Source organism: Lutra lutra, chromosome 3 (assembly GCF_902655055.1).
Source record: "Lutra lutra chromosome 3, mLutLut1.2, whole genome shotgun sequence".
Taxonomy (NCBI): Eukaryota; Metazoa; Chordata; class Mammalia; order Carnivora; family Mustelidae; genus Lutra; species Lutra lutra.
This window is the reverse complement of record NC_062280.1, coordinates 96,146,451-96,154,953: the sequence shown is the minus strand read 5'-3', so window position 1 is coordinate 96,154,953 and position 8,503 is coordinate 96,146,451. Positions and strand designations below refer to the sequence as shown.

Genomic DNA, 8,503 nt, shown 5'->3' with positions numbered 1-8,503 from the left:
TGAGGTGGTTACTCATCGTGATTTTGATTTGTATTTCCCTAATGATGAATGGTGTTGAGCATCTTTTCATGTGTCTGTTAGCCATCTGGATGTCTTCTTTGCAAAAGTGTCTATTCATGGTTTTTGCCCATTTCTTAAGTGGATTATTTGTTTTTTTTTTTGGGTGTTGAATCTGATAAGGTCTGTATATATTTTGGATACTCACCCTTTATTGGATATGTCATTTGCAAATATCTTCTCCCATTCTAGAGGCTGCCTTTTAATTTTGTTGATTGTTTCCTTGATGGGCTGTTGATGAAGCCCCAACAGTTCATTTTTGTTTTTGTTTCCCTTGCCTCCAGAGTAGTAAGAAGTTGCTAAGGCTGAGGCTGCCTGTGTTCTCTAGGGTTTTGATGGTTTCCTATCTCACATTTACATCTTTTATCCATTTTGAATTTATTTTTGTGTATGGTATAAGAAAGTGGTCCAGTTTCATTCTTCTGTAGGTTGCTGTCCAGTTTTCCCCACACCATTTGTTGAAGAGACTGTCTTTTTTTCTAAAAGATTTTATATATTTGTTTGACAGGGAGAGAGAGAGAGAGAGAGAGAGACCACAAGTGGGGGGGGGGCAGCAGGCAGAGGGAGAGGGAGAGGCAGGCTTCCCACCAAGCAGGGAACCCCATGTGGGTCTCAACCCCAAGACCCTGGGATCATGACCTGAGCCAAAGGTAGCTGCTTAACTGACAGAGACATCCAGGTGCCCTGAGACTGTCTTTTTGACATTAGATATTCCTTCCTGCTTTGTTGAGGATTAGTTGACCATAGAGTTGTGGGTCCATTTCTGGGTTCTCTGTTCTGTTCCATTGATCTATGTGTCTGTTTTTATGTCAGTACTATACTGTCTTGATGACTACAGTTTTGCAATATAGCTTGAAGTCTGGAATTGTGATGCCTCCAGCTTTGCTTTTCTTTTTCAAGATTGCTTTGGCTATTCGGGGTCTTTTGTGGTTCCATACAAATTTTAGGAGTGTTCCATACAAATTTCTAGCACTGTGAAAAATGCTGGTGGTATTTGATAGGGATTGTGTTAAATGTATAGGTTGCTTTAGGTAATATAGACATTTTAACAATGTTTGTTATTCCAGCCCATGAGCATGGAATGTTTTCTCACTTCTTTGTGTCCTCTTCAATTTCTTTCATAAGTGTTTTGTAGTTTTCAGAGTATAGATCTTTCACCTCTTTGATTTGGTTTATTCCTAGGTATTTTACTGTTTTTGGCATAATTGTAAATGGCATCAATTCCTTGATTTCTTTCTCTGCTGCTTTATCATTGCTGTATAGAAATGCAATAGATTTCTGTATGTTGATTTTATATCCAGGGACTGCTGAATTCATGTATTAGTTCTAGCAATTTTTTTGGTGGAGTCCTTTGGGTTTTCTATATAGAGTATCATGTTGTCAGCAAATAGTGAAAGTTTGACTTCTTCCTTGCTGATTTGGATGCCTTTTCTTTTTGTTGTCTGACTGCTGAGGCTAAGACTTCCAGTACTATGTTAAATGGTAATGATAGAGTGGACATCCCTGTCTTGTTCCTGACCATAGAGGAAAAACTCTCAGTTTTTCCCCATTGAGGGTGGTAGTAACCTTTATGATGTCGAAGTATGTTCTACCTATACCTACTTTGCTGAGGGTTTTTATCAAGAATGGTTGCTTTTGGTTAAATGATTTTTCTACATCTATTGAGAAGATCATATTGTTCTTATCCTTTCTTTCATTGACGTTGTGTATCATGTTGATGGATTGAATATTGAACAACCTCTGCAGCCTAGGAATAAATCCCACTTGATCATGGTAATTCCTTTTTTTAAAAAAGATTTTATTTATTTATTTAATACAGAGAGAGCACAAGCAAGGGGAGTGGGGGCAGAGGGAAAGGGAGAAGCACGTCCCCACTGCTGAGCAGGAGCCCGAGGTGGAGCTTGATCCCAGGACCCAGGGATCATGACCTGAGCTGAAGGCAGATGTTTAACCAACTGAGCCACACAGGTGCCCCCATTCTTTTTTTTTTTTTTTTTTAAAGATTTTATTGATTTACTCATTTTAGTGAGAGAGGGAGAGAGAAAATCTCAAACAGACAGAGAGAGAGAGTGAACAAGTGCACCAGTGTGAGGGACAGAAAGAGAGGGATAGATAGAATCTCAAGCAGACTCCATGCAGAGCTCAGAACTAACAGGGGGTTGGATGCCGTAACTCCAAGACCATGATGTGAGGCAAAATCAGGAGATGGATGCTCAGCTGAGTCCCCAGGCGCTCTGGTGAACAATTCTTTCCATGTACTATTGGAGTTGATTTGCTAAAAGCTTGTTGAGAATTTTTGTATTCATGTTCATCAGGGATGTTGGCTTATAATTCTCCCTTTTAGTGGGGTCTTTGGTTTTAGAATCAGGGTAATGCTGGTCTCATAAAAAGAGTTTGGTAGTTTTACTTCCATTTCTACTTTTTGAAACAATTTGAGAAGGGGCGCCTGGGTGGCTCATTTGGTTAAGCATCTGACTTTGGCTCAGATCATGATCATAGGGTCCTGGGATTGAGCCCAGTTTTGGGCTCCCTGTTCATCAGGTGAGTCTTCGGCTCCCTCTCCCTCTGCTCCTGCACTCTCTCTTGCTCACTTATTCTCTCAAATAAGTAAATAAAATCTTAAAAAAATAAAAAAGAGGGGCGCCTGGGAGGCTCAGTTGGTTAGGTGTCTGCCTTCAGCTCAGGTCATGATCTCAGAGTCCTGGGATCAAGCCCCACTTTGGGCTCTCTGCTCAGCGGGGAGCTTTCTTCTCCCTGTCCCTCTGCCTGTCACTCCCACTGCTTGTGCGCTCTCTCCATCTGTCAAATAAATAAATAAAATCTAAAAAAAAAAAAAAAAGGAGAGACAATTGGAGAAGAATAGGTATTAATTCTTCTTTAAATGTTTGGTAGAATTTCCCTAAGAAGCTATCTGGATCTGGACTTCTGTTTATCTGGAGATTTTTGATTACTGATTCAATTTCTTGGCTGATTATGGGTCTGTTCAAATTTCCTGTTTCTTCCATTCAGCTTTAGTAGTTTGTATGTTTCTAGGAATTTGTCTATTTCTTTCAGATTGCCCAGTTTTTTGGCATATAATCTCTTATAATATTCTCTAATAATTGTTCAGTGGTGGTTGTGATCTCTCCTCTTTTATTCATGATTTTATTTATTGGGGTCCTTTCTCTTTCCTTTTTGATAAATCTGGCTAGGGGTTTATCAATTTTATTAATTCTTTCAAAGAACCAACTCTTGGTTTTATTTGTTCTATTTCTGTTGTTGTTTCTGAATCATTTATTTGTGTTCTAATCTTTATTATTTTCCTTCTTCTACTGACCTTAGGTTTTATTTGCTATTAGTTTTCTAGCTCTTTTAGGTGTAGGGTTAGGTTATGTATTTGAGACTTTTCTTGCTTCTTGAGGTAGGCCTGTATTGAGATATACTTCCCTTTCTGCATCCCAAAGGTCTTGGACTGTTGTGTTTTCATTTTCATTTGGTTCCATGGATTTTTAATTTCTTTTTAATTTTACTGGTTAACCTATTTATTCTTCAGTAGGATGTCCTTTAAACTCCATGTATTTGTGGTCTTACCAAATTTTCTCTCGTGGTTGACTTCAAGTTTCATAGCACTGAGTTCTGAAAATATGCGTAGTACGATCTCAATCTTTTTGCACTTGTCAAGGGCTGATTTGTGACCTAGTATGTGATGTATTCTGGAGAATGTTCCATGTGCACTCAAAGAAAATGTGATTCTGCTGCTTTAGGATAAAATGTTCTGAATATATCTGTTAAGTCCATCTCATGCAATGTGTCATTCAAAGCCATTGTTTCCTTGTTGATTTTCTGCTTAGATGATCTGTTCAATGCTATAAGTGGGATGTTAAAGCCCCCTACTATTATTGTATTATCAATGAGTTTATGTTTATTATTAATTGATTTATATATTTCTATATTTGGTGCTCCCAGGTTGGGGGGTATAAATATTTACAATTGTTAGAGCTTCTTGATAGGTAGACCCCTTAATTATGATATAATGTAACTTGTTACAGTCTTTTGCTTAAAATTTAGTTTGTCTGATGTAAGTATGGTTATTCCAGCTTTCTTTTGATATCCATTGATTGATAGATGGTTCTCCACCCCCTCACTTTCCAATCTGCAGCTGTCTTTAGTTCTAAAATAAGTCTCTTGTTGGCAGCATGTAGATGGGTCTTTTTTTTTTTTTTTAATTTATTCTGACACCCTGTGTCTTTTGATTGGGGCATTTAATACATTTATATACAGAATGATTATTGATGGATATAAATTTAGTACCATTGTGTTATCTGTAAAGTTGGTGTATCTGGTGATGTTCTCTGGTCCTTTCTAGTCTTTGCTGCTTTTGGTCTTTTTTCCCCAAAGAATCCTCTTTATTTTTTGCAATTTTCTGCAAGGCTGGTATAGTGGTCATGAACTTTAGTTTTTTTTTTTTTTTTTTTTTTTTAATTTTTTATTTTTTCAGCATAACAGTATTCATTATTTTTGCACCACACCCAGTGCTCCATGCAATCCGTGCCCTCTACAATACCCACCACCTGGTGCCCCCAACCTCCCACCCCCCACCCCTTAACAAAATTCTCAGATCGTTTTTCAGAGTATGAACTTTAGTTTTTATTTGTCTGGGAAGCTCCTTATCTTTTCTTTTATTCTGAATAACAGCCTTGCTAGATAAAGTATTCCAGGCTGTGTATTTTTCCCATTCAGCACATTGAGTATATCCTGCCACTTTCTTCTGGACTGCCACGTTTCTGTGGAGATCTGCTGTGAACCTGATCTATTGTCCCTTGTAGATTAAGGACTTTTCTTCCCTTGCTGCTTTCAGGATTCTTTTCTTGTCTGTGTATTTTGTGAAATTGACTATCATACGTCTTGGTGATGGCTGGGTTTTGTTGAGTTTAGTGGGAGTTCTCTGTGTTTCTTGGATTTCAATGTCTGTTTCCTTACCCAGATTAGGGGAGGTTGTAAGCTATAATTTTCTCAACTAAACCTTCTGCCCCTTTATCTCTTTCTTCATCTTCTGGGACTCTTATGATACAAATGTTATTTCATCTTAAGGAGTTGCTGAGTTCCTTAAGTCTACTTTGATGATTCAATACCTTTCTTTCCCTTTTCTCTTCAGCTTCATTATTTTCCATAATTGTATCTTTTAAAATTTATTTTTATTTTTATTTATTTTTTAAAAGATTTTATTTATTTATTTGACAGAGATCACAAGTAGGCGGAGAGGCAGGGAGAAAGAGAGAGGAGGAAGCAGGCTTCCTGCTGAGCAGACAGCCTGATGTGGGGCCTGATTCTGGGACCCTGGGATCATGACCTGAGCCAAAGGCAGAGGCCTTAACCCACTGAGCCACCCAGGTGCTCCTGTATCTTTTTTTTTTTTTTTTAAAGAATTTATTTATTTATTTGGGAGAGAGAGAATGAGAGAGAGAGATCACAAGCAAGGGGGAGGGGTACAGGGAGAAGCAGACTCCCTGCTGAGCAGGGAGCCCAATGCAGGAGTTGATCCCAGACTACTTTGGCTCATGACCTGAGCCAAAGCCAGATAGATGCTTAACCAACTGAGCCACCCAGGTGTAATTGAATCTTCTGTATCACTGATTTATTCTTCTGCTTTGTTCATCTTCATTTTTATAGCATCCATTTGGGTTCGTATCTCAGTTCTAATATTTTTAATTCCAGCCTGAGTAGATTTTAGTTCTTTTATCTCTGTAGTTAAGGATTCTCTAGTGTCATCTATGCTTTTTTCAAGCCCAGCCAGTATGTTTATAATTGTTGTTTTAAATTCTAGTTCAGACATCTTACTTATATCTGTATTGGTTAGATCCCTGATCGTTACTTCTTCCTGTTCTTTCTTTTGGGGGTGAATGCTTCTGTCTTGTCATTTTGTCCACTGGGGAAAAGGGGACGCTAGATCCTAGGTGCGTTTTGGTCTGCTTGTTAAAAGAAGCTAGATCCAGGGCGCCCAGTTGGCTTAGTCAGGTAAGTGTCTGCCTTTGGCTCAGGTCATGATCCCAGCGTCCTGAGATTGAGCCCCACACTGGGGTCCCTGCTCAGCAGAGAACCCCCTTCTCCCTCTCCCTCTGCTTTTCCAGCTTGTGCTCTGTCTGTCAAATAAATAAATAAAACCTTTTAAAAAATAAAAGGCAGATCCAAAAATAAAAATAAAATAAAATAAAAAATAAAACAGAGGCTAGATCCTATTTCCCCCAGAGCTGAAGTCACGCAGCACTTTATGATCAGTAGACTTGTGCATGCAAGGGGTTTGTGCTGGTCTTCCGGGGGAGAGGCCTGTTGTGTTCTCAGGCAAACTTGTGCTAGTGGAGATGAACCTGCAGGGTGCACCCCCCCTGCTCTCTAAGAAGGTCTGAGCAGACCTGTAGAACACTTCTGCTCAAGTCTTCAGATAGAAAAAACCTAAGAATGAAAGTTATGAATACAAATATGTGAAGAGTATGATCAGCCAAAGGGGTCTGAATCCTTCAGAGATTCATCTCCCTTCAGAGATTGTGATGCACTGGCCATGCACCAGTCTGGTGTGGGGAGGGCAACTTTCCCCTATGAGGCAAGCCAGGTAAGGCCTTTGTAATTACCTATGGCTAGGCCAAAAAATCACGCATAGATTTTTAACCAGGTGCTAGACTCCTCAATCAGTAGACGCCATGGTATTGTGCCTATTGTTTTGATATAAAGTAGGACTCTTAGTATGGGTTGTAGTGTGGGATTCCATGTTGGTAGATCAAAATTTGTAAACTACTGGGTACTGTTACTAGATGAGGCTTTGTGGAAAGGAAAGAAAAAAACAATACCTTAAGTATGTGCTGAGTCAAGTCAAGGGTAATTGCTGCTCTTTCTAGGTGGAAGGGTCCTATGTAATCAACTTGCTAATAGGTGAAGTGTTGATTTCCTCAAGAGATGGTGCCATACTGGGGCTCAGTACTGATTTCTGTCACTAACAGATAGGACATTTGACCCTTTCCCATGAATAAATTCTGAATATCCTAGAGCCCTACAAATTATCCTCGACCTACTCTGTCTGTGGTCTATAAACAACAAAACTGGAAGAGAGCACATTTATTTACAACATGTTTTACTATTTTAAGCCCACTGTTAAGACCATCTGCTCAGAACAAAAGATTCCTATAAAAATATTATTGCTTATTGACAATGCTTCTTGTCGACCAAGAGCTGTGATGAAGATGTGAAATGAGATGAATGTTTTCATGCCTGCTAACACAACATCCATGCCATAGCCTATGGATCAAGGAGTAATTTTGACTTTCAAGTCTCATTGTTTAAGAAATACTTTCATAAGGCTGCAGCTAACATAGATAGTGATTCCCCTGATGGATCTGAGCAAAGACAATTGAAAACCTTCTAAAAAGGAGTCACCATTCCTGATGCCATTAGTGTAAGGGCCTACTTAATCAGAGGGAGCCATTTTGTTGTTTATGCAGTAAACTTAGATTGACCCGATGCAGTAAACTTAGATTGACCCTGCCCCTCCCAGAGGAACTTACTTGCAAAGCCCAGATACAAGGGCAGGTCAGGCCAGGTAGAGACATCCAATCAGTGGGGCACGCATATATCTACTAGGGTGAATTGTAATTCAATTGGCCGCCCATGTGTGACCTAACATGACTGTGCAGTTTTCTCTGTGTATTGCGATCTCATTGGCCACCTGTGTATAGCCTGGCTAAACTACCTCTATAAAAGTTAGTCTTTGAGGCTGGGAGGGGTCGCCTCTTTGCAAGAGACGGCCCTGACTGGTCAGTTTGATTCTCGATGCTTGGCGCGAAATAAAGCTTTGCTTGACCTTCGCTTTGTATCAGTCTCGCTCCTTTGATTAAGGACCCTAACAATTAGAACATTCATGATTCATAGGAAAGGGTCAAAATATCATCACGAACAAGAGTTTGGAAGAAGTTTATTTCAAACCTCATGGATGACTTTCAGAAGTTCAAACTTCACTGGAGGAAACAGAAAGAACTAGAATTAGAAATGGAATCTAAAGGTGGCTGAATAGCTGTTCTTCTTCTCCTTCCCGCCCCCACCTTCCAATGTATCAGATAAAACACTGGCTAATGGTTCAGCTAGATTAACACGGTTAATCTGATGGGGAAAAATTATGTCATCAGCTGTATTATTGCTTCTACTTTATGATAAAAATTTTATGGATGAGGAGTTCCTTCTTATGGATGAGCAAAGAAAGTGGTTTCTTGAGATGGAATCTATGCCTGCTGAAGATGCTTTGAAGGTTGTTGGAATGACAACAAAGAATTTAAAATATTACATTAATTTAGTTAAATAAAGCAGTGGCACAGCCACAATTTTGAAAGAAGTTCAATTGTGGGTAAAATGCTATCAAATAGTGTCATATGCTACAGAGAAATTGTTCACAAAGGAGTCAATTGATGCAGCAAGTTTCATTATA

The 8,503-nt window shown here is 39.2% G+C and overlaps 1 non-coding gene across 1 annotated transcript; it reads right to left on the bottom strand.

The window, feature by feature from the left end:
• Window positions 1-8,125: 8,125 nt before the first annotated feature.
• On the bottom strand, window positions 8,126-8,217 carry LOC125096679 (small nucleolar SNORD12/SNORD106). The gene has a single exon (XR_007126339.1). It is a non-coding gene; the product is annotated as a small nucleolar SNORD12/SNORD106 (small nucleolar RNA).
• Window positions 8,218-8,503: the final 286 nt, after the last annotated feature.